This window comes from Coturnix japonica, chromosome 2 (genome assembly GCF_001577835.2).
Source record: "Coturnix japonica isolate 7356 chromosome 2, Coturnix japonica 2.1, whole genome shotgun sequence".
Classification (NCBI taxonomy): Eukaryota; Metazoa; Chordata; class Aves; order Galliformes; family Phasianidae; genus Coturnix; species Coturnix japonica.
The window spans coordinates 16,918,334-16,943,787 of NC_029517.1; the positions used below are offsets into that span (position 1 = coordinate 16,918,334).

Sequence of the window (25,454 nt, forward strand, 5' to 3'; positions counted from 1 at the left end):
TTAAGTTTTAGTAACATAACATAAACTACTTTCTAGTAAATAGTAAAAATACAGTGCTGGAGAGAAAAATGAAATGAGCACATCAGGGTATTTCCTGTAGCTTGCAAAGTCTACATTCTTATCTCCTAACAGTTCATAACTTTTTCTTATACAGCATAATTGCATCACGGCACCTGCAAAATTTGGTATGGGTTATTCCACATAGGAGAAAATTTGATCTCATCAGTGCATAGCATTTTTTCTGCTTCAACTGTTTTAATTTGTGATTTTTTCCCTTGAAATGTAGAACATTTTCTAAGTCATACTGTTAGCATGCTACTACATTGATAAATATTACTTTACAGCTACAAACCACATCAACATCAGGAAGCTTTGCACTGATCTAACTATATCAAAAATGCACTATATACTTCTAAGTCTAATATCAGAAAATATGAAAAGTATGAACTGATAACACCTTCAGTTTAAAGCAAGTAACTTCACTATTATCTGTGAAAGCTTCTACCAGTTTTACCCCTAGATGTAATTAATGAACCTGGGCTGGCAGAGTGGAGATGCTCAAGCTTAACTTGAGGTAATATCTAGATGTGTTTTCAAAGAGTGAAGACAGAAACTTACAGTAGATCACCCTCTTCACAAAATCTTTTTGTCAAACTACTGGAGATGAAAAGAAAGGGTCTGGCCAGGCCTGTCACCTTTTTCTGATCCAACATGGCTCCTGGTGTTTATCTTGACATACCTCTAATACTGAGAAACTGATAAACAAGATACATATGTGTATTTCAAAGTGAGTCAAACAGGGTGTTTTCTATTCCTTTTAAGTAATTCCTTTTAAGTAATTTTAATTGAAATAAATTATATATACACATTCTCAAGTAACTGATAGATCAAATACATTTTCAGATTTTAAATACAGGCAGCTCATGAAGAAAAAGCATTCAGAAACCTAAAATCGTTAGAACTATTTCATGTTTCTGGTTGAAGCCTCTGTGTAGTGAATAAATCACATAAAAGGCGTTTTAGAGGAAGTGTAGTAAAGTATTATACTCTTATCTTTGAGATCTCAGAGCTCACTAATTAACACTGAAGGAGAACATATCATTCAAATCATTCAAATCATTTGGTAAGCAGCCAAGGACTATAATATCTGATTAATAATGAAATTATAACATTGGCAAACCTAGATGAGTAGAGGCTTGTTCAGCCTGTAAGAGCAGAGAATCAGAACTGAAATAAGCCTTCAAACCTATTAACATTGGAACTATAGTTTTCAACAAGGCCTACTATGCTTTTGCAGTAATAACAGCAGTATTAGTTATGTTCTTTAGTTCTATGTAAATATCTGTGTCAAGGTATACAAAGTGATACTGTACTACAGCAATTTAGAAGCAGTGAAAACAGACTTTTATAATGACTGTACTTAAACTGGTCTCTTGACTTTATGCTTTAACAGTTTTCCTGGAAGTTTTCATAAAAGTAGCAATGCAAGTAATTATGTCTGCAGATGATTCCTCCTTGAGTTAGGGCTAGTTCTGGATGGGCTTAAGGCAGAATTATTTAAAAAGTAAACATGGGAAAGGGGGTGGAGGAAGAATTACAGACAGACTCACTTCAGCTCACATCTAAAACCAGGGCTTCTAATTTCCCTCTGTACAAGTTTACAGATGGAGAAAGACATTTAAAAGATTTTGACATCTACTGCCTAAACCACTACATACCCAGCATGTCTTTTTTCTTACTAACTTTACTTGCAGGTTAATTTAGCAGTCTAATCTGACAAGGAACACATGACAGAAACCTTTATCTTCTTGTACATCAGGTGCTGCCTCTTGAAGTAGTGCAGTTAGTCTGAGGTTACTGGCAGGAAGATGTGCCTACACTAGAAAAATACCCAGAACTACTAAGTACTTATATTATTAACATAAATCAATGCTGAATGTCAACAAATGAGTTGTAAAGGAGTTTGTCTACTACAACATTATTATTTCTGAATGCAGTTCTTATGGATCGGCTTTCTTATAATTGAAAGATCTTCTGATAGGTAAGTAGGCACCTAACCGTGGTGGAGACAGAGAGTCTCTTAGACAAATCTGCCCTCCCACAGAAAGGTAAGAACTGTAAGCAAATAAAACTAAAATGAAATAGTGGAACTTGACAAGAAAAACAGCTTTTAGTCTGAAGTCTTGTCTGCACCAAGTTTCATTTAGAATGAAGTTCTAGCTCACTACAAGAAAAAGAACCATGCAAAATTTTAATGGACTGAAATGTTACCAAAGAGGAAAGAAACTCTACTTGGAAACAAACAAGACCACCACCACCTCTAGTATGTAAATAATTTAATCCTTAGCCCCTCATTGCTCTTATTCAACTGTTGTTTTTTTTTTTTTTCTTCCCCCTTCCGTGAAGTTAAACAGAGATTTCTGGGATGTTTCAGTACATCAGAATTTCAGGATTTCATTTCTGAAAAAACATGTGTTAATTACATTTCATGATTGCACATATTTAGGCCAGCTCTGCAATTTGACTAATTTCATAAATGCACCATAATCAACATTTTTTTTTTTTCCCTTTAGAAGCCTAGAAATACGTATTGAAACCTTTACTCAACAGATTGCATGCAAGATATAGTATTATCTTTCTAAATCTGCCACAACTCAAATGCCAGCTAAATCAAATACCAAATACACGGATTTATTTATCAAGAAACAGAAAATGCCATCATACTTCTTTAACTTAAGTAATTTTAATACCGTGTCTCATGAATCTATATTTCTACTGCAACCATTTTATTAGTAGAAATGAAAAACCACCAGATTTTGGTGGAAATTATGAAAACTGGAGGCATGAAGTGACAGACTATTCAGAGCATGAACATTCTAGTAGAGGAATATTCAAGTACAGTCCTCATATTTTGAATAAACAGTACCACAAAAAATCTATCACATTTAAGAATTTCCAGTTTATATTGTCCTTGCCTATGAACAGCTCTACGCTGTAGATACATTGTTTTCCTGCAGTATTACAGAGACTTTTTCCAGCATGAATCATGAGACTAGTACAAATCCCGTCTTTATGACCTTGATTAAAAAGAAAAATGAGGGATATGCTTGACTTTTAGTATGACGTGGTAACGATTGGATAATTTTATTTATTTTTTATTAAAAACTTCACAAAAGAGACAATAAAAAAAAATAATAAAAACAATGCCCTTTTGAGGCCAGAACAGGAAAGATATGGAGCTGTTGGAGCAGATCCAGAGGAGGGCCACAAGGAGGTTCAGAGGGCTGGAGCACCTCTCTTGTGAAGAGTGGTTGAGGTAACTGGGCTTGTCCAGCCATGAGAACAGAAGGTTCTTCATTGACCTTTCAGTAGCCTCCCAACTTTTAAAGGGAGTGTACAAAAAAGATGGAGAATGACTCTCTATTACGTCCTGCAACAAGACAAGGGATAATATTTTCAAACTAGAGGGAACAGATTCTGATTAAACATTACTAAAAAATTCCTTACTATGAGAAAGTTGAGGCTCTGGAACAGATTGCCCAGAGAAGCTGTGGATGACCCATCAATGGAGATGTTTAAGGCCAGCCATTGAGCAAAATGCTCTACCAGGTGATATCACTGCCTACTGCTCAGAGCTGGAACTACATGGTCTTTAGGGTTCCAATCTAAACCATTCTCTGATTATACAATTCTGGTTTACAAAAGAAGCAGCACCAGTAGGTTTAGAAATCCAACCACAACAAATTTAATCTGAGTACTCCTAAGTATCCCCATTAACAAATAAACAAAGAAACCAGAATTGTGTAGTTCTCATTTAAAACTCTACAGATGTAGGTTTCTAACATCATATTTTCCAAAGCTTTCAAGCAGATCTGGTCAGAAAGATGGACTTCATGGAATGCGTGAAAAAATTCAATAGCATGCTATAAGTGCCTATCAGTTATTGTTGCTGGAAAAGGATCAGGGAATCTAATCTCAGTGTACAATGCACAACAGAAATAGCTTCTCAAACTGAAAAAATAGGAATGAGTCTTCTCTTTACTTTAGTGAGGAGTGTCTTAATTATTTCTTGTCTTTTCTGCCATAACTTCATTATAGACTCCCCCGTGTAGTTTTGGTCATTGCTATACAATGCAACCATTTTCTTAATTTTCTCTTTTATTGCCAGCCTTCAACCTTTTTTCATCTGGAGATCCCTAAATATTTCCTAGTACAGCTATAGATTTAAGTTTCCACAAAGGAATACTTCCAGTTACCACTTTCCTGTTCTCTTTTCCAACACACAGGTTTGCATTACAGAAGGGACTCTCCTAATCCCACCTGAACAAAAGATAACAGGTCCCTCTGGATTCAATGAACAGTGCTGGGATTCTTCATGATAGCATTTTACTTCCAGCTATTGACAATCAGCATGATTAGCATCACTTAATGCTTGCTTAACGTATAGGAAAGTTTCATAACCACATTCACATTAGCACTCCCAATAAATACTGGTAATGTAGATATCCAAATGAACCTAGATGGATATTTGTTACATATGAAGTCTGTACATAAGGCAAAAGGAAGCATATCTGTACGTTCTTGCTTTCCTGGCACACAACTCAAAATAATCAAACTGTATTTTCTTGTGGATTATCAAACTCAAGCACTGAAAAACAGGTTTTGTGTCCAAACCTCACTATGTCACAAGCTCTCACTAAGACACAAAATTATCCATGTAAGAAAAACTTCAGAATTCAACAAGAACAAAAAAATGCCTTGCTAGCAGAAATCTAAGAGAAATTGAGATCACTCTACAATATTCTATTTATATGTAAATTCTTACTCTTCCAATCTAGATTCAAGGGTTTTCCTGAGAATACTAATACCAACTTTATTGAAATAAAACATCTACAAGTGTATGCAGACTTCCCTCCCCTCCCCTCTCCCAGTCAATAAATAAATTACACCACAATTGCCAGCATCAGACTCGAACATTTAGTGCTATCTTCAATACATTCATCTCACAGTTCCTATTTGGAGGCATCTTTATTTTGGAGAAAAGACAAAGAATGCCAGCACCATGGTGAGTCAGCTTCTCTTCAAGATTCAGGCTTAACTAGGATAAGCAAGCAATCCGCTTGGCTAGAAGCGTGAATCAATGTGCATATGCTCGTAGCTAATAACATGGAGTAAAAAAGTTAGACTGACAATTTTGCAATCAGATCAGTAAGTCTAATTTCTGTCTCTGGGCAGTAGAGAAAAGCATACAAAAATGACAGTCATTCATAACTTGAACTGCAACATATGTCTGGAACTCTTTTTGCGTGAATTGTCCCATATATTTGCTGTCTTCTGCCAGGACATGCCAAACAATTTTTGTTTGGCTAATTTATGCTGTTTCTAGCAGGCAAACCAAGTACAATTTTGGTAGAAGGGTTATCTTCACTTTTAGTCTCAGGGATAGTCAGAGTCTAAGAGAGATTCAAGCCTGGTGCTTGAAAAATGGATTAGCAGAGGCAGTGCTTGGCTTTTTGTAGCGTGTCAAGAGTAATAACCCCAGGGACAACACTCTGGCCATGATGACATCTGCGAGCTCACAGCTGGCCTGTTGTGCACTCTTACTGCAGCAGCATCAGGATGATGCTGTGCCTCTGACAGGTTGACTTGGAGTCAGGCACAGAGAGAAGTCAGCCTTAAAACCAAAGGCAACATTACTATGTTTAGTGGCACAAGGAAAGAAGACGTATAGATAGGAAAACAATGCTCAAATATCAACATGATGGAGCTATCCAAACATACATCTATGCACAACATGATCTCACAGACATTGATCAAAATCTGAGCAACAGAGTGGAAAAAGATGAGAAAGGTGGCATGATTCTTCACCTGGTACAACACTGGTGGATGTGCACAAACCAGTGTTTCCCACTCTTCCTATGCCAGTAGTGCATAGGAAGACTGTAATTATCTTGTTAACAACTTTTTTCTTTTTCTCTGCAAACAGGGACAAACTCTTAAGCCGCTTACTTGTTCCTAATTCCTTTCTTACTGAGCATGTGGCCACTGGCCAAAACACAGCCCGCATAAAATGTGTTGCTGCTCAGAATGTAAGTAAACCTGAACATCTTCAAATGAGGCAGATCATGCAATGCAGCCCTGGAGTGACTGGAACATGAAACATTCTTCTGCTGTGCCCACAGTTCCCTTAGCCTCCCTCTCAGTGGTAGAAAGGAAGCGGTTTGTGGTATTGGTCGTTTCACAGAGCACAGGATTTGGAAAGCAGGAAAATGAACAAACAATTTCAATTGCCCAGAAATGTGTACTGGGGAGTGCAATAGTATTTGACATTATAAAAACTGCAGAAAAATGACTTATCTTCCACTGTGGCAGTAAAGAACAGTTTTCAAAGACTGAAAGGTTAAAATTTACAGCTGTTTGTGGAGACATTGTTCCAGCTCAAAGCTAAAACTCTCAAAGTGATTTCAGATAAAATTTAAAATGCAACCCTCTATTTTTTCCACTATGGATTAAATAAAGAAATGTTTATTTCTTCTTTCCTTTTCTGCAATTGAAGTTTTCCTGGACCAACAGTGATTTAGGATTTACAGAGACTATGCCAGCTGCAAGTAAATAGATCATTTGGGGAATTAATTAACACATTTATTAAAATGTAAGGCTCAGTGCCAGCCCTTACTATACTGTGGTATCAAGATAGTTCTCATATACAACCTGCAAAAAGTAAAAGTAGTAAATAAGCATTTCGAAAAACAGAGTTGCTTTAAAGGTCAAAGAAATTAAGATAGTCTCACTGAGCTTATGTGGTGGGGTTACTTGCTTAGGTCAGCAGTGATTGACAAATACATTAAATGTTTGCACTTTAAAATTCTCAAGATGCCTTTGACCTAATTTTCTTGGCTTTACAGATACACTGAATTATGCTTATGTTGTTTTATTCTTTAGGCCAGTTCTGTAGAGATGATGCAGCCAAGAAGTGACAGAGATTATTATTATCATTACTTTATTTTTTTTAAAGAAGAGCTTTAAAATTGTTTTGCTGCCTCTTCTCACACAATTACTGCTCAAAATAAATTTCTCCATGTATTTATCTAGTTCTCTAATTTCAGTATTTATTGTTCCAAAACAATAGTAAAAAAATAAAATAAAAATTAAAAGAAAATATTTTGCCTTACCCATTCAACCATATCCATATTCTTAAAGACTCCCAAACAGTGATTTTATACAGTAAGTGCTCTAACATGGAAATCTCCAGTAATGGAGTACTAAAAAATTGGCTCTGTGCAAGACTTGCCATCAGAGAAATCAGAACCTTTCAACTTTCCAAGAAGAGGAGGAGAAATCTAAGTTTATTAAACATAAAAAGTGTAGAAGCCAAGTCTATAAAGCAAGTGTACTGTAGATGCTTGGATTTCTTAAGTTCTTGTAGTATTGGTGCATTATAGGTCAATAAATACATCAATTTCACTATAAGAAGACTGTGGATAAGGACACTGTCTTCCTCTTTAAAACATATCCAGTGTTACTGATGGCAAGTGCTAGAGAACAGCTACATTCTATTTTGTTATCCAAATGCAACTGTTTATTTCTTCCAGACTCTGTTACTGTACAGGAGCAAACTATTTTCTGTCTTATCAAAAAAATATTAATTTTATAGCTGAAATTGAAATATAGCTAAGTGCCTTCAGATCCTTTTCAGGAAAATAAAATAAAAAAATCTCATTTTAGCTTCATAAGGAGATCTGTGGAGGAAAACATGTTTCTAACACACTAACATGAGGAAATTAGAGCTAAGAAAGTTCTTAAGCTCTGGTAAAAAAACCCCCATATTTCCACACTTGATGTGGGAACAAAAATAAATAAATCATACTGCAAGGAGGAATTGTTGTAGATGTATGTTTATAGTCATAGAACAGCTGTATCAAACCAATCGAGATGCAGAGATAAAAATAAGAATTAAGCCACTAGAGATACGAATGATAGAAAGGCATTTTTTTGTTTGGCAGAAGAGAAACAATCTTTTTTGAAAACTGGCAGAGATAATGGAGAAACAAAAGAGAAAATATTGCACCAATCTTGAAATTTGTCAAAACAATGGAATTATCTAGTTAATGTTTAATTGGACTGCTCAGTATACAGTGTGTTGAATATTGCCTTTATCTTCTCCCAGAAGACAGACATCTAGCAGAGTGGATTGTGCTGATGATGAGAGGGAAGTGCAGAAACAGCATGTTTTCCACTGCACTGCACATAACGTTGCAGTTTTTAAATCAACCAACAGCACTGGAAGGACTCAACTCCTCTAAACAGGTCTTAGAATTTACAAATAAGCAAGCATATTTGCTAACATGCTTTACATTTGACAATGCCTAGATGCACTTCTCTCATGCCCAGATAAAACGAAGGCTGCATGGGTGGTATCTACTTATAAGATAAAGAATTTACATGAAGATTAGTTACTTGGACAGACACGTTCTAAAAAAGACTGAATAAATTTGGATTTCTTTTTTATTTATTGTATGTCTTCCAATCCTACCTCAACACTCTTGTGAAAACATTGTTCTCACATCCCTGTGAGAACATTAACAGATTTACAGTTCATCCAATGGAGTGGCTTTGCTAACGTACTGTGTAGGTACAATTCATCTATGCCTTTTCTTAACAAGGAGGCAGAGACTGACACTCCTACACTGCAAAGCACATGGTGTTTTGAAAACAGTGCAGAGATGAGCCAGTTCAAATGACATCATTCTTCACGTAGGAAAAGACAGATTCACAACACTCTTCGCTGTTCTTGTGCTTGCTAAGTGGAAGATAGAGCTATGTAATGAGTGAAGAATAACTTTTTGTGATCACATGAAGAATGTGTTATTTTACTATTTCAGAGGGTAGGGAACAACATATTGAGGCAACAAATACAAGAAAGCTCAGTACATTTCTTAAAAGATACAGGTATGCTTATGTTGGTGGAGCTTATTTTGTAACTGGAGCTGAGCTTAGAGGGGCTCAGATTAGGGAGACTTGTCAAATCAGATGCATTCAAACCCTGCCCATGCATCAATAGCTGAAGGGCTGAAACTGAGAGGAAGAGATTCACTTTGCAGAAAGGTTTGTTTTCTTTTTTGGGTAATCAGCAGGGTATGCAACATTAACTTTTCTACTCAGCACTTGCTTGGGTTCTTTATTTTCGCTGGTCAGAAGGCAAATTCAAAGAATAAAGAAGGAACAGTGTCTGAATATAATGGGCTTTAAAAGTTATGGGACACAATGGTACTTAAATGCGTACCTTCTTATGGCTTACTAATCAGACAAAACTACTCCATGTAAGAAGTGATTTGGGAAAATAATAGAGCTGAGATATGGCTCATTTTGTTAGAAAGGGACTGATGAAATATCCATATAAACAGATTTGAAAAATCACCCTCTTGTTTTTTCCTCATTCTTCGCACTGCAGATTTTATTCCTCACAAGGACATATTAAATGTTACCTCAATATGCTATTCTTCCACCTTTCCAGATGTAGCACAGAGCCAGCAGTCAGCTCTGGTTCTCCATATGCTATCTTTGAGATCCAGTGACACAGAACCAATTAATTGCATGAAAAGACATGTTTTACAGCAGACTTGTATTTGTATGTTAGTGCAGTTTATTGCCAAGGTTTTAGCCCACAGACTGGCTGACAGCCCATCTAGAGCCACAGACACCACAGTAAGGTTTGGAAGCTGTCCCTCTACATTTTGCAATGAAAAACCAATTCTACAACTGCTAGACTTCATTCATTGTCATAACAGTGACAAGATTTACCTGATTCCTGAACACCATATGACTCTAGAGGTCATATTTAAATTACTCAAGGACATTTTCACAATTTTTGTTCCTAATAAGCTTAGTGAAGAGAAGTAGAAGGGCAGAAACACTGCTTCAGTGCCACCTATATTCACACTTGCCAAACCACTTACATTTCATGCAATTCTCAGCTGCTGAACTTAATGCCTAAAAACTCTCACTCTCCACATGGCTGTCAGTTCCACTCCATTAAATAGTTCATGTTAAAGTAATTTGTTCTTTAGCTGAATCCTGACTGATTTCCTCAACATGCACACCTTATTTACTCGCACACAGAAACTGCTTAATCACTACAGATATGTAATTCCATGTCTGTTACAGAGGGGTAAACTATCAATTCCCAGATCTAAATGTCCCAGACAAGTGGCTACTAAGCTTGTACACACTGGTGCATGCTTGCTGTACGTCCCACATACCTATTACTTTCAAAACAACTACTGCCATCAAGCCTACACTTTTTTTTTTTTTTTTTTTTATTCTGTGATTCTGTGATTTTTTCAGATAAATCTATGGGCAGTGCTATCTAGCAGTAAAGGATCCAGGCAAACTCAGTCAGTAAAGGAATCTGGCAACCCTGCCTGACCATGAGCTGGCTTGACCACCTTTCTTCTCTGCCTGAGTAGCTCAATTGCTCCTGCTTTCTGTTTTCAGAAATAGTGTGCTCGTTGCAAAAGAATGTTCTCAAAATGCAGCATAATTTTTTCTTAAAACAGAGCTAGCCATATTCCCACAATTTTATAAACTGTCCTTGTTCTCCTGTTCCAATTAGACTGCAATATGTTTTGAAAGAACTTCAAAAGCAGGAGATGGAATATCTCCTCCAGGGTAAGAGGAGCCTCAAGCTCTTTGCCCCACTACCTAGGAGTGCCTTAACCACTAGGATATTACCTACACCTGTTTACAGGTTCTCATTTTCAGGTAGCTCCCACACCCACAAATGTGTGGAATTTAAGTATTAACAGCAAGCAACACAAGGCTTTAATTACATCTGAGAGTTTGAAACCTACAAATTTGTTATGACAGCACAGAGTTTGTCAGTGCTCATGTCCTTTATCACATCTGCAACCTTAAGCACATTTGGAAACAAAAGTTTATTAATCGATGTTAACAGTAATGGATGTTGACAACAAATACCCACTTGCTTCAAAGGCAAAAGCTGTTAATCTCAGATTTTATGTCAAGCTATGTGGAAGCTTCTCATAGTTTGGTGCATCTGAGCACATAACTGGGCTTTAAATAAGCCACCAAAACCGCTGACACTTCCATGAACCACAGACTTTCAAACAACTGTTGTTTAAAATCATAGAATGGTAGAATATCCTGAGTTGGAATGGATCCACAAGGATTTTCAAGATCCTTAACCAGAGACTATGGCTTAATTCCTAGTGGCCATTTTCTCCTTTCCATTAACAACACACCAAAAAGTCACAGATTCTTCTGCCTCAAACTTATCTTGTGTTCTAAAAACTGTAGGTTTTCAACACAACGTATGCTTGCCTTTAAATGATTTTGCTAAGCAGTTTTGAAGCATCTGTCTCATATCATCTCTATATAAAAAGACAATGAAAGTATCTATCGCTTATAGGAGGAGAAAAGTAATAAAGGACAGCATATTTATCCTCCTCCTCCCCTCATATGAATGCAGTAAGAAGGGAAAAAACAATGATGTGATGTATTACCCACAGCAGTTTCACTGAAGTAAGGAAACTGAAAGCTGCTTAGACTGACAGAGATGTTTGTTTTCTGAGGGAGAGAACTTTCAGTACCATTAATATTCTCATGTATTACCATCCTTCATGGTAAACATGGGCTCATTAATAGATTGTTTTGTAACTTAAGCTTTACATACCAGTAAATTCATAAACACCAGTTTAAACAACCACATGCAGATCTGTAACATACTGACACACAGATGTTTGCAAACTGAAACGCCTCTCTACTTTTCTTGTGTTTCCCTTTCCCCACGCGCAAATCCCCCTTTTCCTGCCCTGAGTATAAGAACCCAAACTATTTCCTCCAGTGTTCTTCCCATCTGTACAATTGGGCAGTAATACAGTCAGTAGATAAACAAAGGTTATACAGATGCTTCATGCAAAAGATTATCATGATAAAAGGAAAACGCTCACCAATGTTGAAGGTTCACAATAAACTCCACAAAGGAGTGATCTTCAGAGAAAAAGAACCTGACTTAGTGGTAGTATGCCCTTAACTGAGATCTGGGAGAGGTGGAGCCAAGCTCCACCCTATCTGGTAGCACAGCTGAATTACCTTCACCTGTGCTCCTGCAGCTGACTTGTTGCTTGCCTCAGGTGGTTAATCAGAGGTCCAGGCTGATCAACAGTTTTCCATAGACCATTCTATCTAGTTAATTTTCCTGTGTCTTGATATCTGACTTTAATTAGCAGCTCCATCACCCAAAGCCCTTGCAATTCCTTCATAACCAGCTAGAGAACTATACAGGGAAATCCTTCTCTCAGATGTTTCCTCAGGTTTTCTCCTGTTCCCAGTTCAGTAAATCACCTATCAAATCAACCACTCCTTTTTCTACAGCTACCTGGTCTCTCTGGTCACTCAGGAAGCTGCATGGTGTCAGTCCCTGCACTACACCCCTTCTTTTCAACCTGCCTCCTAGGGAGGAGAAGCAGAGCAGAATGAAGAGGCATTGCTGCACAACCAGATTGTGTCTTACCCTCAGCCACAGCTTCTGGTCCCACTTGCCTGCTGCCTCTTCCCAACATTATTGCCTGAAATTAGATGTTATACTCTTCAGTGACCTGTCAGAGGAAGATGAAGCAGCTTAGGGGAGAGTAAGACTCTGTGGAGCTCTGCACAGAGTGAGGAAATCACTGCTCCAATAAGCTACTCAACCAGCCTGAGAGCTATTTGGCTATTATATATTTTCTCAGTTTTAGGAAAAGAATTTCTATATATTTTTAAATTTTAAAATCAAGACTGTTCATATCTCACATTATTATCAGATATGGAGAAGAACCATTCCCTAACCCCCAGCTGCCCCTCCCCTGACACAGCTCCTTGATGTTCCCTCCTGTTGCTGTCACACAGAGCAGAGCTCAGTGCTGCGCTCCCTGTGAGAAGCTGCCATGAGGCCTCCCCTCAGCTCCTCTGTTCTGCACTGAGCAAACCCAGAGATCTCAGCTATTCCTCATACATCTTGCCCTCCAGACCCTTCACTATCTTTGCAGCTTTTTATACTTTATACTTTTGTTATATTTTCTTATATTGTGGGCAGATAGATAACTTCAACTTTAGAAAACTCAGAGTTTTAGTATTTTTCTGCTGCAAGATGCACTACACATCCAAGAAATGGACATCTTTACATCTCACAAAACAATCTGGAAAACATATGCTGTACATTGCTGTCATTAGGAGAGTACTTGCTGGTGGTCTGCAGAGAGCTGGTTAGTCACAGGATGCTGCTTCCTCTGTATTCAGCTATTAAACCACATTTAAAAGTTAAACTCACATTAAGAGTGTGTTTGATATTTATTGTTCCATGTAAGTAATTGCTACAATTGCCACAGGAATATTGTTCTGTTGCCAGAAAAAGGATAATGATCTTTGCATATGGGCTGGGAAGTGGGCCCATGTGGAAACATCTCTGTTGAAACACAAATTTGTGAATATTTTATATTACTAATCACTTTCACTGGCATTGCTTGACGTGACTAAGCATTTTACATATTGCAGGTGCCCGGCTTAAGAATCTTTAAGAGGCATAATTTTTTCACAGTGGCCTAGTAGCGCTTCCTGAACATCATCCCAACAAGAAATACATCTCCACCAGACAACCACCTTGATCTTCTAGTTCTTCTCTTTAAATAAGTTGATTTCTTCCTTAAAAGATAATAACTATCTGCACTCAGTTCAAGACTTAGAATTATAATCATAATTTCTGGAGTACATAAATGTAAGTGTGTGTCTTCCTGACAATCTAGTGATTTCCGTGGGCTCATGGAGCCGCAGTGACCCTTTGATATCAAGCTGTGTCCTGTATGGCATGTAATCTCACTGGAGGTGAGAGCCTCTCTGAAACATCCAGCCTTGGAAAATAGTTGATTTCAGCTGTAATGGACTCTCACATTTCTGGAAGCAGATACCGCCACATTCTCACAAATCTATATATCTCATACAACATCAGGTGGAGATCATCTAGCCTGTTTTTAAATCCTATCAAATACCACAGTTCTAAAGGTTGCTCTGGCTCTAACATTACTGGATTAATTTACTCCTTCGACCAAAGCTTCTTTTTTCCTGAATAACTTGAAATCCTTCGCACTTGGAATATTTTAGGTGATCAACACAATTTTTTTAATGTACTTTTTTTCTTTTGTTTTCTCCCTCTGGACATATTTCAAATAGGCAAGCAGCCCACACAGTAACATCTGTTACAACACCAGCTTATACTGACTCCTGTTTATATGCTTTGAAACTGATCAAAACTTCAATATGGCATACAAGTAGCTATGCTAATCTTTAACTTCCTCAAAATAGCACCCACTGACACACTGCCTGCACTGTAAGTCCCTACAATTACTAGGAAAATCATTGTTGGGTCAGTCAAGCACACATATTATCAGTTAGGTAAACAGTATGTGTGGAGAGGAGGAAAGATTGCCTTAAAGGATCAAGTTCAAGAACACAACATCCCTTGTTAGTATGGTTCTAGTCAAAACAGCCTTCGCAGTTCCTTATTGGAAATCAAGTCTCCCAAAATCAAATACAGATGTACTGTATTTATTTGTTTGCACTTTTAAGTAGTGTGAAGCTATGTAGAAATTGTGAGAAACAGTCTGAAAGCTGTAAGAAGAAGCCTTGATCCCAGCAGCACTGCTGAAACTGTTGTACTGTATAAAAAAAAACAACAAAAAACAACATTTTTTTTTCTATCCACAAATAAAAATAAAAGGGGAGAGAAAAAAAAAACAAATAAACCAAGCTACTCCTCCTTACCCCCCTCCCCCCAAAAAATAAAAAAATACAACTACAAAAAAAAAAAAGCAAAAAACACCAAAGTAGTTTGAAACACTTTCTTGTATTTCTATTCTGTATTGTGATTCTAAATAAATACAGCTGCTTTCTGCTCTTTTTATTGAAAATGCAATCAGCAATGAAGTTAATTTGTGCCTGACCAAGGCTCTTACAGTAACTGATTACTTACAGATGCCAAGTCTCCAAGTGATATTTTTGCCACCTGTTTTTAATTTCAGGATTGGCAGTTTTTTTATTTCCACAGCTTACTGACCTCATGTGGGGCTATGCCATCTGTTGCTCCATTCTCCATGCTCAATCACCAATTTCCACAGGACATCATCAACATCAGAATAGCTTTATCAAGATATTTCTTCCTTTATTTAGGGAGACGTGCTAAAATTGTGGCATGGAAATATCAAAACTGTCTTCCACATCAAAAAGAAGCTACAAATAAAACATTGGTTACTTTTCATTAACAAATGGTTTCATTCAGGGTGTGAATGTGGTTTATTTATATGTCAGTTAACAGTATCAAGATGTTTCTGTGTATTGTGTAACCCAGCTTTTACTGTGTTTGGTCCTCGATAGCTGTCATCTACCTCAAAAGCTTTGTATAGCCTGAAGTTCTTAGGAAAGCCCATTCAACTCGTGGAAACTGTGTTGTCAACGTTAGATATATGTACTAGAAAAATGTAACAGTTTAATCCATTTTAAAAAAATGGATTAATAAAAAAAAAACTGCATAAAGATTTAAGGATGCGTTAATGGCTGTGCTCTGAGATAAGTTGCAGAGAATCACTGATTCCTCATAATAATTTAATCACATTTAATTAACAACCAGTAGAATACTGAAGACATCTTGACTGAAAACAGTGTTTTCTGAATTACTGAGTATCTTTACTCCTCTCATGTGGCCCCCATGGCAGAGGATACAATAGTACAGCTAAAGAGGGATAAATCTGAGATGGAGCTGCTCCTTCCCTGGCCTTGGAACAGGATATAATGGAGGTGGAAGGGCAAGACTCAGACATGAAAGACAGAGCAGACATGGATCACAAACCAAGAGACAGATTGCTTGGGATTATGATATCAAAGCCCTTAAAGTATTTCTTTCCCCCATTTCAATAACAACCACTGATATTTTAATATTGTCTTCTCTACACTGCAGGAAAAGATGATGATAGTATTTCCAGCCATTCCCCCAGGTTATGGAGCAATCAAAGCTCTCATCTTCTCCAAAATAAGCTTCTGAGTCACTGACCAGGATTTAGGCATTGAGACCAGAGACATACAGAACAAAAAGACATGTTACAGTAGTACAGGCTAGAGAGTTGGGTGGAGAAGAACCCTATGAGGTTCAACAAGGCCAAGACCTGCATCTGGGAAGGAATAATCGCATCAGTACAGGTTAAGGGATGACTTGCCACAGAGGAGCTCTGCAAAGAAGGACCTGAATGTCCTGGTGGGCAGCAGGTTTGCCATTTGCCAGCACTGTTCCCCTCTGGCCAAGAAGGCCAATGGTATCCTGGTGTGCACTAAAAAGAACGTGACCAGCAGGTTGAGAGAGGTGATCCTCCCCTTCTGCTATGCCGTGATGAGGCCACATCTGAAGTGCTGTGTCCAGTTTTGGGCTCCCCAGTTCAAGAAAGACAGAGAACTTCTGGAGATTCCAGTAGAAGGGCCACGGTAACGATGAGGGGCCTGGAGCATTTCCTGTATGAGGAAATACTGAGAGAGCTGAGACTGTTCAGCCTGGAAAAGAGAAGGCTGAGGGGAAGCTTATCAGTGCTTATAAATAACTAGCAGGTGGGAGTCAATTGGTTGGGTCAGGCTCTTTTCAGCAATGCCCAATGAAAGAACAGGGGGCAATTGGTGCAATCTGAAATATAGTAGTCTCCATACAAACATGGGGAAAGTCTTTACTCCAAAGGTGACAGAACAATGAAATGTTGCCAAGAGGGGTTGTGAAGCTGGCTTCTCTGAAGATAACCCTCCTGGATACTTTCCTATGTAACCTACTGTAGGGAACTTCCTTTAGCAAGGGGTTGGACTAGAGGTCTACTTTAGGGGTCCCTTCTAATTGCTACAATTCTGTGATACTGTGATCTCTTTCAAAACCTTCAGACTATGATTGCATCTTGTAGTGGTGCTAACAAACACATAATCCTTTTTTACTTCATGATGTTTTGATTAACTTTTTACCATATTTTCTATTAGTCAGTGTCAAGAAGAGTGAGAGCTTCTTTGACATTAGTCTTAAGCCACTGCAGTTTATATTTTCTGCTTATAGAACTCCAGAAGGCAAAAATTAGGTTGCGGCCCACTCACTGCAATGTCCTCTGGCCTCAGTTAGCACTGACATAAAACTGGAAGAATGCTGTTGACTCGAATGCAGCTATTCCCATTGTACAGGAGTGCATCTGAGGTCAGAATCAGACTCAAAATGCTTGCCAAAGACTGCAAAATATTATGAAAGAGTGGCTAACAGAAGCTACCCACACCCACTGAGCCGTGGATGTTCAGCTGAGAAGCAGATGTTTTAAGGGTCAGTGCTTCTGTAATAAGTAAACACATTTATTGTAATGTAGAACACTGAGCTAATGATATAAATACCAAGCAGTACTCTTGAAATACCATGCAAACAACAGCATACATCTGAAAAATAACTACAACAAATGCTTGTTTTTCACCAGAAAGATCACAGGATCAGCAGCTGTTTACTGCTTCAGCACAGCAATTATGATGTAAGCTTAGCCAATGTTTCCAGTAAAGCCTGCTTCCATCCATCTCACTTCTAATAATCTGTGACATTTTTTTCCTGGGCCTGATATTCAGAAGCTTGCTGTCTGAAACACTGGCTTAGTTGCTCTCAGAACAGGGCCAAAAGATCACGTGCTCTGCTTTTCAGATTCAGTTAGCTAAAACTAATTGACTCAGCTTTTTGCAAAGACCCCCTGTTTCTTACTCAGCAGTGTAATTGTAGCAGACAAATAAGGTAGTTTCTGAATACTAGACATTTTAATTAGAAACTAACACACAAACAACAACAACAAACAACTAGCAAACAAACAAAGAAAAAAAAAAAAACCAACAACCCACACACCCTGGCAGAAAAACAAATTTCTGCATTTACCTTTGTTTTTGTGATTTAGCTAAACAAAGTACATTGATATGATACCAGTTAAGCTTTCAACCAAGAAGACACACACACAGATCCAACAGCAGACCCAAACTCTGGACTTTGTCATGCACTGGGCCAGTCCTTAATAAGGAAAATGAATGCCTGCTTATTTGAATCCCTGTGCAAGTTATCTCTAAAATCCCAGCCTTTCAGAGGGAAATCACAGAGCCTTGACTGTCATGTTAAGGGAAGACTCACCTGCAAGGCAGCACCCAGCAGATCACCCCTGCAAGCAGGGCCAGGCTACGCAGGTACACTGACTGTGCCTGCACCACAGAAACCTTTAGAACTGCAAAAATACACAGATGTATTCAAATGTGGGATCCATGTTCTCACCTACAACAACTACATCCATGCAGACATTTTGTGATAATCTGCATGCCATCTGTTTTGATTTCATTTGACATTTTAGTCAAGATAAAGCAAAAGCATTACCCACTATTTTAAAATCACAGTGAAGATGCAGTTACATACAAAGATACTTTTAGTAAATCTGGAACTTCGCTAGTAGATGTCTTTGCCCATATTTTATTTTTAAGAAGAAAATTTAACATTTACTTTTTTGTTCAAATTTTTAATACAAAAGCCAGTTCTACAGAAATCTCTTTCACAAGTTACAGCTTCCATACCAAGCAGTGAAGCCTCGCAGCAAAAACAAACAAAGCAGCCCACTTACAACTTAGCAAAGAAATCCTCATAATCTGTTCCAAAATGCTTAAAATCCTCTTTCAGACTGCAGCGTTGCACGTACCAACCTAGGAAACAAGTTTCTTGGCTCTATCTTAGCCAAGCAAAATTTTGGAGCAACTAAGCAAGAACTTACAAGTAGTGCACCATCTGAAGTCATAATTAATGTTATCTTTTTATCTTTGAATCTTGATGTTGAAAGGGGAAACTGCTTCAAACTCAAAGAGGGTAGATCTAAGTCAGATATATATAAAAAATTCTCTTACAGTGAGGGTGGTGAGGCACTGGAACAGGTTACTTAGTGATACGAATGATGCCCCATCCCTGGAGACTTTCAAAGCAAGTCTGGATGAGGCCCTGGGCCACCTGATCTAACGGTGGTGCCCCTGTTCATTGCAGAGTAATTGGACTAGATGGCTTTCAGAGGTCCCTTCCAACTCTAAGGATTTATGATTCTATGCCTTCTACCTAATTATTTAATTAATACTAAATGAAAAGCATGAACTGCTTGGAAGCAAACCTTATTCTATGCTTATGAAATCTCTACAGGTGTTTCTGTCAAATTGAGAGTCCTTCCTTTGTCCCTGATGTATGAAATGTGAATAAAAATATTGGTAGAAATAAACTTGGGTCAAGGTTAGAAAACTCAGTGGCTTGACTGACCCACCACATTTAGAAAGTCACTCAGGTAATGCCAGATGTCAAGACAAAGGAGGAAGCTTTTTTCAAAACCTTCTCAGAGTTCAGAAGGACAAGCTATTAATGCAGATGTAAAATATATCGATTTTTATGTAGTTGAAATTAGGGTTTCTACTCCGGGTTAGAAAAACACAGATAATGAAAAAGGCTGTAAAAGAAGTATGGATGACTTCCCGATTTTCATTGGCAGAGTAATGTTAGATAGAAATATACATATTAGTTTTAAAAAGTAAGTTAATATTTAAGACACAGCTGGACAGAGACAAATAGATGCATAACTTGAAAGCATAAATTATTTAACTGTAAACTCTGGAAATGAAGAACAGTAGGGTCATCACCTTACAAACAGTACATTATACTATAATATGGAAAAGTTAATGATTAATGCAGTCACTAAGTTTATTTTCCTAATTCAGACTGAGATTTATTGCATCTGCACCACAGAGGCCTGGAGGACAAGACCAGGGATTGCCATAGAAAGCTTTTACAAAGCAGCTTTGTTTGTGCTCTTCTTCTTCTTCAAAAAAGGTTCAAACAGAGCTGCAGGGCTAATTCCTCTAATGTATAATATATCCCTAGCGAAAATTTTACCATGTGATAATTCTTTTAATCTTTAGGTTTCTATGAATTAATCACTTAAAATAATGCTCATAAACCAAACAGCTGACTTCTGCTTTTTAAAAGGAGACCTGAGTATAAGGTGCATGTATGTATATAATAATGGCAAATGGAAAGAGCACGACTGGACAAAATAACAAATAAATATGAGTAATAAGTATGTTAGATTTTGGTTTGATATAAGGAAATTTCAATCACATTCAAGTTATATAATAGGGCAACAGAAATAGTTTTTTATAAATCTTTAATTATTTTTAGCTGCTTTCATATATATTTTTTTCTTTGTGAAATGTAGAGACTTGGATGTCTGTTCTTAGATGTACTGAGAATATGTAGCCTAACCATCATTCATGTCTGTTAGATTAATTTATATGAAGTCAATTTTCTATATTTTACAATATTTTCTACCTACTTTGGTAAAACAGTTTATCTAGATCAATGAAAACTGACTGGCTGTTAAATTAGTTCACGAATGCATGGGAAAATATTTCAGGTTAATGACTGGTTCCCCAGCTGTGTTTTAGAAAGTGTTTCAAACAGCATTCTTCAGGATGCAAAACCTCTTCACCAAGCTAAGCAAGTTTTACCAGTAATTAAGTTATTTATCTTCATTTTGACTTCAGTGATTCTGTGAATTTACAAGTGTCAGAAAGTATAATTATTTTTATAAATTAACTTCAGTGTTGTAAAATACAGAAGTAGAAACAAAGGTTTGGCACAGCAGAGAGAAAGAAATTCAGCACATGCAGAGTATCAGCTAAGATTTACTCTTTAGGTTTCCAGAAGTAGAAGAGGAGCTTTAACGTGACAGCCACTACTGCAGTCTTAAAGCTCAAATATATTAAAAATGCAGTCAGGCCATTAGGAAGAGTAAACCAAAAAGAGTGACAAAGTATTAATATAGAGATTCTGGTACTTTAAAAGCAAAGAGAAACAAAACTCTCATGAACTTCCCAAATAATTTCCAATTTTCCAAGGAAACTGTTGTTCTAATAGCTGTATATAATCCTAAAATTACTCTAAACACATTTGCTATCAGTTCTCAATCATTCACTCTGTGGAGACAGAAAAGTTACTGTGTTTTCCTTGTCTAATTTTGAGCTGAATAAGAGTTGACTGATACGGATGCCTGTTGGCTTGGGGAAGCCATTAACAGACATTTAATGCACCGAAGAATAAAAACGAAATAGGCTTGTGCTTCAGCGTTTGAAAATGCAGACAGGCAAAGCATGAAGTGCATAACCTTCAACATCCCATGACAATCTCATAATAAAAATACATTGCTAATCTTTGGAAATTGATCAGCTTTACATGGGCTTACATGCACTATATTGCATACAGATAAACAATAACAATGCAAATGGTGTCAAAAAAGAGACAAACTTCTTTCTTGGGAGGAAAGAAAAAATAACCAAACTGCACAAAAAAGTAAACACAACCTGAAGACAAAGTTCTTATGAACCTTTGACAACTTCCTTAGCACTCCAGGTAATATGCTCTTCCTTTACAATAAAATGTTTGTGTAGTAACTATAGAGCTGAGGAGGAGGTCATATAAAATATTATCCAGGTTTTGTCATTCAGTTCTTGTTACATTTTTCAGGATACAGATGCTGCACTTTTCTTCACAGTTTTACCTGGAGGTGATATCAAACCAAGTCAGACTGTGTAACTCAGTCCTGCAGGTAAATGGCAGTGATATCAACAGCTATACAGAATTCTTTGCCAAGTGCTCTAAATTTGAATTTCTGAATGCAACTGACTGAAGAGTGAATATGTACAGTTAGATTCAATATAACTGTTGATAATAAACTTCTTGCCAGTAGAAGCCTAATAGCAACAGCATTTTCTAAAGCATCTTACATCGTCTGATTGCTGAAATAACAGTGAATTTATGTGCTGGATTCTGAGTCAGGTAAATCCCTGGTGTGACTCAGACATGAAGCTATGCATTACAGTGTTTCCCTATATCTTAAAAATGCCTCTGCAAGAAAAATTTAAGTTCATTTTCTCAATCTAGAAAAGCTGATGACTCACCAACAATTAAAAAAGCCCACAAAACTGCCAACCCAGCTTTGCTCTCAGAACAAGACAGCAGCCTTGCAAGTGAGATTCCTGCCTCTTTTGTTCATGCACAAAGGACACATTAAGAACAGTGTGCCCCAGTACCAACCCCAGAGCATTAACAGAAGTGATAGAGATATTAAGCACTAGCCTCACTGAGGCAGTCCAGCATGTCCTTGGCCCTAAAGCTCCTGCATCCAGCTGCTGGGAGAGAGAGTTGTGTGGGTTGCACAGACATCTGTAATGCTTGTATGTATGCTGCAGCATTTTATTTCAGCATCCTGTTTATCCTGGCCTTAATTGTAGCTGTGTGGGTGATGATGCAAGAGATCATCTGATAAAGAAGAAACTTTAAATATGCAACCAAGTTTCAAGGTAGAGGAGGTTTTCCAATTTCTCCTTGCAGCTTAATAGCCCTTTCTGCTTTAACCTGGTAAACACGCACCACAAGATGAAGAACATTATGGCATAGACAGATGACCTTCTCCTGCAGTTTTTACTCCAGGGTCTCCCAGCAAGCTCCCATTTTCCTTTGCCACTGCAAGCACAAGTAATAGAGGACCTTGACTTCTTCAGGCTATATATCAAAGTACCTACTATCTCATTTTTACTATATTACTTTTTCTTTGATATAAATCATTGTACATTCTTACTGACTAAAAGGTTTACAAGAAAGAGGAACAGTCTTACAGAAAGTTATGGAATTCATGAGGAAGGTGAAACTCAGTTTCTTTTTGAGCAAGTTGAAGGAAAGACTTTTCCCTCCTGCTACCCCTGCTTTCTCATAAGGAAAATGTTGTATTTGCAGAATAAAAGCATCTCTTAAAAAACATTAAAATTGAGAAGGTATGTAGAAGTTCAAGGACTCTGCAAGTAAAAAGTACCAGAGGCTGAAACACTAAACCATGCTTGACACACAGGCAAGTTAATAATAACAGACTGCCCTGAGGTAGACTGGGTGATAAAGTCGCAGGACTGCCAAGTGCACTGTGGTCTGTGGACAGCTGTTTGCACCCAGCAGCCAGGAGGCAGGGGGACACAACACTGCAGATGCTTACACTGCTCAGAACACTGCCTGCTGGTCTGACTTCCCTTGCTGTCAGCAGTCCTTGCAGCCCTGGGACAACTGTGGTTCAGAGAGAGCCAGGCAGGACACCCCCTGAGCCCCTTTCTGCCATCAGCTGTCCGTAGCTGCAGTGTGAGGGCAGGATCATGTAGAAGGGCACTGCACTGCAGGCATCGCCTTCTCTGAGTTGCCTGTCATTTTGACTTTGAAAAAAATCCTTTTCAGCCCTCAGAATAGATGTGCTTCAGAGAGAATAAAGAAGTTTCAAACCAAAGGGTTTAATCAAATCCCCAAATTAGAATATTTAATACTGAATCTCAAGTGTAAACTCCTGCAGTACAACAAAGCTGTGTTCTATGTCACAATCATGTTCACAGTAGAGGTTTCTTCACATCAATGATATGTGCATACAACTTATTTTCAAATCTTCTGGACCATGCCATATTAAGCAAATAGGCATTTCCTCTTTACTTAAGTGTTTCATAGTCTTGCGTTTGCTCTTTATTATCACAGCATGCTGTAGTCCCAGAAATGGCAGCAGAATTCCTGGTGTGCAAAAGGCTTTTTTTCTTTCATATTTGAAGTTTATGCTTCTTCCATCATACAGTAACCTGTAGATCTATGAGTACATCTTTTCAGCGGACAACCTGAATTATCAGTATGAGGAAGCATGGGCAGCATTTACCAAAATAGCATTCAACACTGACATTCACTTTACCCATAGGACAGGCTACAGACAGAAATCTCAAGATATACAGACTGGAAGGAAATGGCTTGGATACATCTGAATCATAGAATCATAGAATTGCAAGATTGGAAAGGACCTACAAGATCATCTAGTCAAACTGTCCTCCCATTACTGTAGCTACAACAAACCACTAACTATTGATGAGCTAAAACCACATTTACTAGGGTGCAGGAAGAGTGAATATCTCTTCTGTTGTATAATAGGAAATAAATTTATATAATGTAGCTAAATGCAGCTCTGAGAACCATGGGATATATTCCTTTCTATGCATCACTATTTCACAGGAGAGAATACAATGCCCATTTGAACACAACAACTCTAATAAAGCTTTTTATAAATGGATTTTACACCTAGACTAGTCTAGCCTAGGCACTAATTTGCCAGATTAACTCTGCCATGAACAGCTTCTGCTCCATTAATGTATTCTGTGTGCACCTGACTGAAACCAAAGGCAAGCAGCGTAGTTTCTTCATTCATCTCAATAGTGAGTGACCATTCTCCAGGAGCAATTCTGCTTCTGAAACAGGCTCTGTTGAAAGACCAGTGTCAAAAGCAGGCTCTAGTACGGTTCATATAGCTTTCTCTCAAAGTACCAGTGTTTCTGCCAAGCCTAATGAAACAGAAAACAAGCACTGCAGCGTGCATTACCCAAGACTACACATGAAGGAGAAGTACTTGGAAGCACATGTATAACTAATTGAACCGTGTAGTGTCAAACACCTTAAAGCTTATCTGTTGTCAATTATAGAATATAATAAAAAAGATATAAAATAACATCTGTAACTACTACAACAGGAAGCCAGCATTTGGAAAGACTTAAGGACTTCCTTTTACTTTCTTTGTGGTCAGAACTAATTTTGTTATTGACAGCAACAGACATACAAACGAAGACAAAAGCTTATTTAAGTAAGTCCTCAAGATAGCTGCTAACTGTGGAGGGTGAAAGATAATTGTTTGAAGAGGCCTTTATTGTGATGGTGGGATGTTTTCTTGAGGTGATTAACAGGAGTACAATAAAAATAAAGACAGTAAGGTAACACAGGTTATAAAATTATTACTTATAAACAGATTATTTCATTTAATATGAAGAATTTGCTACACAATGTTGCTCTTTAAGATCAGAGGTGAAGGGCTCTGCTGTTTTTTCAGTTAACCAGAACATTACCTGAGTAGTGTAAAGGGCCACCCAGGGTCAATGCCCTTCCATGGTTGGAACAACCTGGTAAATATATATTTACCTTGAATTTTACAGCCATTCTTCTAATTACAAGATAAATTCAAATCTGTGTGCAGTCTACAGACACAGATTTGGATTTGCAGCTGCTGTTCCACTGACAATTTACTCAGAAGTGCCAAGCACTGATTTCATTGAAGTCAATGAGGGTTTTCAATTAATTTACTGAGACCTGATTTTTTCTTCCATGTGTTGTTCTTAGCTAATGAAGTGACTATATTAACTACCTGACTATCCAAAGGTGTCACCTTCTAAACATGTTTGGAAGGATGAAGATGGACAGACATCCGGTGACTAATTTGCCAGTGTAATTCTTTTTGTGT

The 25,454-nt window shown here is 37.7% G+C and overlaps 1 protein-coding gene across 2 annotated transcripts in view; it reads right to left on the bottom strand.

Annotated features, from left to right (window-relative positions):
- The window catches only part of PLXDC2 (plexin domain containing 2), a 225,109-nt gene that overhangs the window by 110,865 nt on the left and 88,790 nt on the right, over positions 1 to 25,454 (bottom strand). Inside the window, exon 1 of one of the 2 annotated variants that reach the window (XM_032443074.1) lies at positions 11,970 to 11,986. The exons of the other annotated variant lie outside the window; for it this stretch is intronic. The gene's annotated coding sequence lies outside the window, so the exon portion shown is untranslated. Of the gene's footprint in view, positions 1 to 11,969; positions 11,987 to 25,454 lie in introns of those variants that run through there. 2 annotated transcript variants of the gene reach the window in all.